We start from the raw sequence: 8,913 nt of genomic DNA on the forward strand, positions 1-8,913 counted from the left end.
AATATTAAGAATATGTTGGTGTTAATTACATTCAAATCTACTATTTTGTTGAGCGTGTAATGACAACTTGTCAAAATTAAGGCAATGAAGTTTTGAATATTAATTTAGACTTTCACTTTTTTTCTTTAATAAAACAATGCAAAATAAATTTACTAGGATTGTCAACAATTGAAAGAAAATACTTGAAGTCATGAATAGAAACTTGAAATAATGGACCCAATCACTACAAAAATAAAAGATTTTATCAGGCATTTTTTCCTGCATTACTGGCGGTTTTAACCACTGGTAAATTCATTTCCCGCGGTTGGCAAAACCACTGGAAAAATCACTGTCACAAAGATTTCCGGCGGTTTTGTTCGTAACTGCCGCTATTTGCAGGGTTTTTCAAAAACTGCCGTAATTTGCGGGGGTTTTTACAAAAACCACCAGTAATTGCTAATAAACCATCGGGATTTGTGTGGGTTATAAAAAAACCGCCGGTAATGAAAATAGTTTAATTTTTTTTATTTTTTAAATGACTTGATTAATGTGATTAATATAAAATATGTTTAATATTAAATCAGAATAATATAAAACCAAAAATAATTATTATTATATGAAATAAACTGTAAAATTAAAAATATAATTAACTTGTAAACTTAAGAAATAACAAATGTTTGTCCTAAAAATTAAAAATAAACTTCTACATAACAAATTAAAAAGTGTTTTGCAATAACAATTATCACTCTTGTTCTTCATTTTCTTCATGCTTCTTTATCATATACCTACAAACAAACAAATCTATGAGTGAGCTAAGCATTCAACAATTCAAACCTTATAAGAGAATAATAAGCAAACAATAATATATATAACAAATGCCCAGAATTAAAGTTTAGTGAAGATTGATCACCAAAAATTAACATCAATAACCAAAACAGATTATTATATAGACACAAGCAGAATTTCTATATGATTTTTACCTTGAGTGTCTGGTCCAGGTTTAGTTTCTATTAACAAAACAACTATCAACAAACAAGACACTTCAGCCCATAAACATAGTGCATTCATACACAAATCAGATTTCAACCCCTTATCCAAGTCATATATAAATACCATTATTTTTACAAATCATCAAACATTTATAAACAATCTCAACCATATATAATCATCACACATTAACCTTATATACTCATCATGCATATTCAGTTATATTCCCCAAACAATCTTAAACCCAAGCTAACCACCAAGAATTATTTCCTGTTAATAAACTCTAATAATCACTATTACATAAAAAGTGAATCCCTTTACCAACTAGTTCATAAATAAATTATATCTCATCTTTTCAAATTCATTCTAACACATAACTTGATAATATAATACTATACTAATAAAAAACACACTAATATTATTATGACTTTTAGTGTCATAACTTCATAAAAAATTATACTATGGTGTTTTTAATGGTTGAAAATGGTATAAAAGTTTATAAAATTTAAACTTTTTTATTTTTCTAATATATACGTGTGTTTTTGTGTAAGAATGAGAATGTGTATTGGAAAATTTGAATTAGATTCCAAAAATATTTTTTGTCCTGTCCAAATGTTCCTATAAATTTTTTCTTAGCCCATTTGAGCCATTAATAAAATACGTTTGAGGTATGAAGGAGATCGACGAGGGAAAAAGGCATAGTATATTTTGTTTTCATTTATATTACCACTAAAAAACTCAATTAAGGATTTTTATAAAATAAGTTAACAATTTTAAAACTAAAAGGATAAGACATTTGTAGAAGTTGAACTACAACACCTTGACAAACCGGCATCATCAAATTCCCAAACTTTTACAGTTCCATCCCTACCCTGGCTACACATACAGAATAATGAATATTGATAAAGCAAGAATATACTTGGATATTAAAACAGAACCGGGGGAGATCAAGTAGAAAAGGATGCACCTGGAAAATTTATTGGTTCCGAGGGAAGAAGCACAAGCAACAACAACAATACCATGTGCAGCACTATGTAAACCTGCAGTATAAAATTAATTTGTACCATGGATCATATTTATGAAAATCAACGATATTCTTCACAAATATGAATGCCAAAAAAATTATAGAACTAAGCACCATGTAGATGACACAGTTCGATGTTGAAGGGTATCCCAAATTCGGACTTCACCATCAGCAGAACTACAAGCAAGAAGAGGATGATGCAACTAATTATTAAGTAAAACTAATTGTATACGCAACCAACTAAATCAGGGAGTTCTTGTGGCACACCAATGGGTATGGCATCCAAGGCAACTCATCATTTATTGAACACAAATTTTACTTTTAGTGTTAAAAACTATTATAAAAGTAACTAGCAGCCAAAGAAATGCTTGATAGATATTGGATGCCAATGTCCCATACCTAGGGAAAAAATGTGTACCAGAGTAATGCCCATAAAAAAAATGACAAACAATTGCAATGAATACCCGGACAATAATATCGGCTTAAAGGGATGAAAAGAAAATTCTGTGACCGAAGCTCGATGGCCTCTTAGCACTACCACGGGATCAGGAGGTGGTCTTCTACTCATTCTTTGTTCTTCTTTATGATCCACTTGAACTGAACTGACAGTAGGCTATCCAGCTCACCTATATTGACTTGTCAAGTAAAAAAATTGAATTTCCTTAGCTGTCATCGAACAAGTTTTACGATGTTCTAATTTCATATTTCTATCCTGTAAATCACTGAATCATAACCAATGTTTTAAACTCGGCACTTTCACACACATTCAAAACATTTCACTTTCAAAGTTCTGTTTCTTAAGTTACTAGTAGCCAACACATTCACAAGAGCAAAATACACATTATCAACGAAAGCTGGATTGATTTTTTCTCCATTGTCACAGCAGAAATCGCAAGGAAATCAAACCAGAGAATAATTTTGAATATAGAGAGTTTAGAGTTACCAATATTCTAGAAACCTATAAAAATTGTAAAGATAAAACATGATGCAATAGTACTTACATATTTCTTGTGTCCATAGCCCTCATCATCATCATCACGCTTCTCATAGCAAGGCTTTCTGTAGCCCTCCTCCTGAGGTGGATGCCCATAACCATTCTCAACACCTCCTTGGCTCCCATAGCTAGGTTTCTCATCATACTCACTCCTCCCTCCATAACCATTCCCATTGTCCTGTTGTTGTTCTTCCCCATACCCACTACTCTTCCTTCCACCATACCCAGATCCATATTCACTCCCCTCCGTTTTTTCACTATACCCGGGTCTATATTCAGAACTTTGATAACAACAACTTGACTGCAATATGTACCTAAGGAATATCAAAGAAATGCAGAGAGACCTCAGTTACAAGGATTAGAAGAGTATTCTATTTTCAATTCCCCAAACATACAATTATACTGGAATGAACATTAAAATAGGGGAAAAGCATATCGTACCACATACAAGCAATAAATAAATAACTAAATATTAGGGACGATTTTGTTATAAACCGCCGGAAATTAGTTGAGATTTTAAAAACCGCAGGAAAACAACCTTGCCTAAAATGTATTATTTTTGTAGTGAATCATCCATGTGAATGAGATCAAATAATTTTTAAGCTATATTATCACAAAAAGAAAGCAATAGTTAATTTTCTTTAGCAAAGTGAAAAAGTACCACGTGATTCAAAATAAAAGGAAATTGTTCATGTAAAAATAATTTTTTTTTATTTGAGTTGGAGTAAATTTGAGAACTGATCCATGTTGTTGTTCTAGAGTGTTGTGGTAGATAGGTGATAACGGTTGAAAATACTGTTATCTATAATTCAATTTTGATTGTAAATCAATCCTTTTTTACTTAGAAGCTTGCTTGAAGTCATGTTTTTAATTTAGTTTTATGAATAACTGAATAGAGGTTATACTTATGATTTTATCACTAAATTCCCTTTATTTTGTAGCTAATAATGTGCCTGGAAGAATATCCAACAATGTATCGAGCTGAATCAGCCATAAAAGCAAGCAAACCAACAACAAAAAGTGAGTTTTGGAATGCTACCATTGGGGTTGAGCGCCAGAAAGGGGGGCTGAGCGCCAGTTTCATGTATCGCACCAATTTGGGCTCTATTCTGAGGCGCTCAGCGCCAGTCTTCTCGCAGTTTCGCCCGGGCGCCCTAAATAAGGGCGTTGAGCGCCAGCGTGTTGGACCTGTACCTGTTTTCTGTTATTTTTTTGGTCTATTTAAGGACTTGGACGTCCTAGGGATTGTATATCTTGATGGCTTGAGCATAGAAACACACGTTTCTCCCCTTTGGAGGCAGATTTGGGGATGTAAGAGCTCTCCTTTTCAGTTTCTAGGGTTTTCTATCTCTTTCATTCCATTGTTCATCTAGTTTCTTCATGACGATGAAGAACGAATCTTATCTGTTGTTGGAAAAAATGTAACCTCTAAGCTCTCATGTATTTGAATTTGTTTTGAATTATTATATGCTTCTTTCATTAATTGTTAGGGATTTCCTCCTTTGCTAAATTCTAATATTTTATGATTTATCTAAGTATCGGGAGATATCTTATGAATCACGATCTGGGGAATTTCTCCCAAGAGCAATATTACCCAAGGATGGGGATAGGAGGATTGGTCATCTTAACCTCCTAATCGTAATGCAGAATTAATAATTATTAGGGATGCAAGGGATTGTGGTCTAGTAATTAAGGATATGTTTTCTTTGTTGAGAGATCGGGTTTTAAGTAAGTTAGAGAGTGACGTTAACAATTTAATGAAGAAGAAGAATTCATATATGCATAGGAGTGATTAGGTGAAATCTAAACCCCAACAACATTATCAACTTCATCCATTCATTCTAGTGTTTAGCCTCAATTGATCAAATTGCATTCATGTTTATTTTTATTGCATTTGCATTTAAAACCCCAAAAATAGTTCTTAAGTCTTAATTAGTTAAGTAATTACACAATTGTTTAGTGTCGTGAGTCCTTTGGGATACAATACTTGGTCTTACCATTTTATATTACTTTATAAGATTCAGTACACTTGCCGATATCTTAACAATAGGGTGAAGGTTTGGTGGAAGGATCGAAATAACCACCAATTGGATTATCAAAATGAGGCTTGCTTGGGTATCATAGATGTCGAAGAGGATAACCATATTTTTTATAGCAAACTTCAACTTTGTAGCATGAATGCCTTTGAAAATTGTGATCATTGAACTTAGTCATCACTACAAGTCTCATAGTAATAAAGGAACATGTGTTAATGGCATTACTGAAGAAGAGAACTTTTAATCAATATTGAAAAATTCATTGGACACATCAAAATGTAAAACAACACTTGCATGTTTTTTATCATTCTAGATAGCATGAAAAATACCTTATTAACCGACAAATGGTCCATTAACAATATTTGACAGCGAATATGTCATCAAGCCCTTGAGAAACGTAATGATGAAATTCTACTAATTATAAAGACGAGCTTGACAATCACAAGGTGTAAAAGAACTAAAATTGTCAAGTTCTTCCCAATAGACTTCTATAGTAAAGAAATTTATGACAAAGAGAGAGACTTGCTTCAAGGCATAAATATCATCTTGGAACTTTGCAATTCGTAAAATGTTGCTTTGAGAAAAACGTTCTCGTAAATCATTCCAAACATTAATTGCATAGTGCAAATAGATGATGATTTGCATAATCGAATGAGAGACGACATTTCTCATCCATGATATTAACAAGGTGTTGCAACATTCCCATGAAGCATAGGTGCTATCATCGAGAGTTATGATAGAATAGAACCAATGAGGTGAATTTTTTTTACAGATGAAGGTATGCAAAGGGAATGACACCAGGAGTGGTAACTACCACTGAAGATGACATGTAAGACCTAGACAAATGAAGAGTTCTCTTTAGGATGTATATACAAAGGACTAAACAAATTTTGGCTAGGATCATTAAGACGAGGTGGGTTGAGACGAGGTCATTAAAAGGGGACTATGGTTCAAGGGTGTTTGCCTTGGTAGTAAGAAAGGGATATCAATAAAGCTCTAACTCGAACCTACGATACCATAAAATAGAAAAGAAAAAATATGTAAAGGAAAATTTGAATAATAAAATATTTCAATTATCCTAACATGGGTGATCATAAGATCCTAGAAACAAGAATAATATCAAAAAGAAAAAAATAAATAAAAGAATAAAGAAAATTTGATATTATGTACAACTAGTATATCTAGAATATATTGATATAATAAATATAGTTAATGTAGAACATAAATATTGAAGAAAAGATCAAAGATACAAAACAATATATCTATAAACTTGTTATTGATGAATACATATAACAGAGATGAAACCATTTAAAAAAAAACACATACTTAAAAAAGAAAGAAATAATTCCATGGATGATTAATATGAATTATACAATCACAATGGAGACACTCACGTATTTGTGTTATTAAGATTCTAAAACCAACAATGACAATATATAACATATAACTCAATGGTGCACTTGACCCAAAAAAACTCCAATGTTATCGGAGAAACCACAATAAAACACCCACAACCACCATGAGAAACCTATTAGCAACAAAAGGAGAAACTATTGTGTTCTCTCAAAAGAATCATGATTTAAATGTAAGCAAAGTAGATGTTTAGACAACTAACCCCGATGTAGAACACAAATGTAATAGAACATAACCGCTCCCCATGAGAAATCACACATAAAAGATGAAGATTATAGTTGTTGTGGTGACCAATGGAGACTCCACCACATCCATGGTTGTCATTGGAGAAAAGATAATTTGCGCACTTAAGTAGTCAAGGAAAAAGTAAGAAAGATAAGTGAGAAATATACAATGAGATAGTCTCTAAAACTAAGTTGTCTCTAGAATTTTATTTTGAAATATAAGTTGTTTCTAGGTGAAACCAATGTGGTTTTAGAAGAAAAGAGATAGTGTATTACTATACCAAAAAAATACATGACAAAACATCCTAGGAAGTTTAGAATTTATAACTTTAAATGAGTAAATATCCCTTATGATACTAATTTTAAATTAATGAAAAATAGAAGAGAATATATTTCTCAACCTTAGTATGTCCAGATAATTAGGATTTTACTAATTTGTTGAGCTTTTCTAAACTTGATATTGCTTATGTAGTGATCAGATTGAGAATAGAAACTTAATATTCTAATTATAAATATTGAGATGCACTTGCAAGATTAATGATATATTTAAGAGGTTCAATGCATTATGCTATTGAGTATGGTAGATTTTTCAATATATTAAAATGTTAAAGTGATGCTAACTGGATATACGATTCAATCGAAACAAAACCCACTAGGTGGTTATGTATCACACTTCGAGGTGATGTGATTACATGGAGATCAGTCAAACAAACTATTATTGCACAATCAACAATGGAATTTGAGTTTGTTTCTCTTGAAATGGCTCTAGTGAAGTTGAGTGGTTGATGAACTTCTTAGCTAACACTCCACTAGGATTAAATCAACCCCTTCTGTGTTAATACATTGTGATTGTTAATCAACAATAGTTATAGCTAAAAACACTTGAGACATATTTTTTAGACATGATCTAGTGAAGTAGTTGATAAAGAGTGAAACAATTTACATTGACTGTGTGAAGTTAGAATGGAATCTATCAATTCTCTGACAAACCATGGGGAAGTAATAAGATATTAGAAACATAAATGGGAATGAGACTAAATCCACTTGCAAACAAACAAGTGAAGGTAACTCAACCCTTGAGATTGAAGATCCCATAAACAAGGCTCATATGTGTCAACACAAGTCACTTATTAGTTCTGATAGCACTAAATTGATTTTAAATCAATTATGTTTATTCCTATGGTGTGTGTGAAAGTACTAGAGACTACAATATTGAGAGGTTAAACTTTATAATTAAAATTCTATGTGGTGTAAGAATTTTGTTTATGCAAAGTTTTCAATGATTTTATATCCCTTAAAGGTGGTGTATGATTTATAGCATACATTTGATGAAATCACTAATATAAGTGTCGAGTAGGGTTGCTTGTATGAGATGTTGGCATAACCTGAAAAACATAGGAAAACACTAGACAGGGTAGGGGAATAATGTTTCTAAAAATTTTCAGAAATGGTGTCTGATAGGTTTTCAAAATATTAACAAGCAAGGATATGGTCAAACGATGATGTTTCGAAAAGGCTTTGTAAAGCTTTTAAAGAAGGAAAAGAATAAAGCAAGTTTTTATAATGGTTCACTCAACCTAAGCTACATTCAGTTCTCCTTAAGAACTTTTAAGGGGTTCCACTAATCTTTTGCAAAGATTACACGAGTTTTGCTTCTCCAAGTTTACAACAAGTATTTTTACCACTTTTGGTTCAATTAGTCAACATGACTAGTCCAAGTTTAACCACTCTTGGTTTACAAGTATTCTAACCAATTCTGGTCTCAAGTATTCTAACAATTTCTTGTCTTAACCCTAGAAAACACGTCCAAACAAGTGTTTTATTATCTAGTCAAATTTACAACTCAAATAGTGTTTAAGAGCAAATGTACAAATGATAACTTTCAAAGAGATAATATAAGCAATACAAAGAGTAATGTGATTAGCTAGGATTTCTCTCTAAAAAAAATATATCTTTAGACAATATATCAGCACAACAAGCTTGAGTTCACTATTTATTCTTCTTATATTATCCTTCTTACGCTATCACTCTTGTCTTTTCTTCAAGCTTTCGTCTATATATAGCTTTTCTTGAAAGATGACTATTAGACAAAGAAGTTGACTTTAGAAGAGCAGGTTAGGTGGGAAGTCAAACTTTACTCTACTTCGTAGGGTTTAGAGCTTTATCATTGTTTTAAGTAAATTGAGCTTATACAATGTGACAGAGTAGAAGGCTACAAAGGAAACATTCCTAGAATGTTTTTCTTCTCTCACAATG

At 31.9% G+C, this 8,913-nt stretch overlaps 1 long non-coding RNA gene across 1 annotated transcript; it reads right to left on the minus strand.

The window, feature by feature from the left end:
• Nucleotides 1-570: 570 nt before the first annotated feature.
• LOC148190855 (uncharacterized) lies at nucleotides 571-2,162 on the minus strand. The gene is made up of 2 exons (XR_015782809.1): nucleotides 1,786-2,162; nucleotides 571-764 (listed from the first exon to the last, which is right to left on the minus strand). It is a non-coding gene; the product is annotated as an uncharacterized LOC148190855 (long non-coding RNA).
• Between the last annotated feature and the right edge of the window lie 6,751 nt (nucleotides 2,163-8,913).

The sequence above is a fragment of the Vigna umbellata genome, chromosome 11 (assembly GCF_029865625.1).
Source record: "Vigna umbellata cultivar VRB3 chromosome 11, Vumbellata_1.0, whole genome shotgun sequence".
NCBI classification, from domain to species: domain Eukaryota; kingdom Viridiplantae; phylum Streptophyta; class Magnoliopsida; order Fabales; family Fabaceae; genus Vigna; species Vigna umbellata.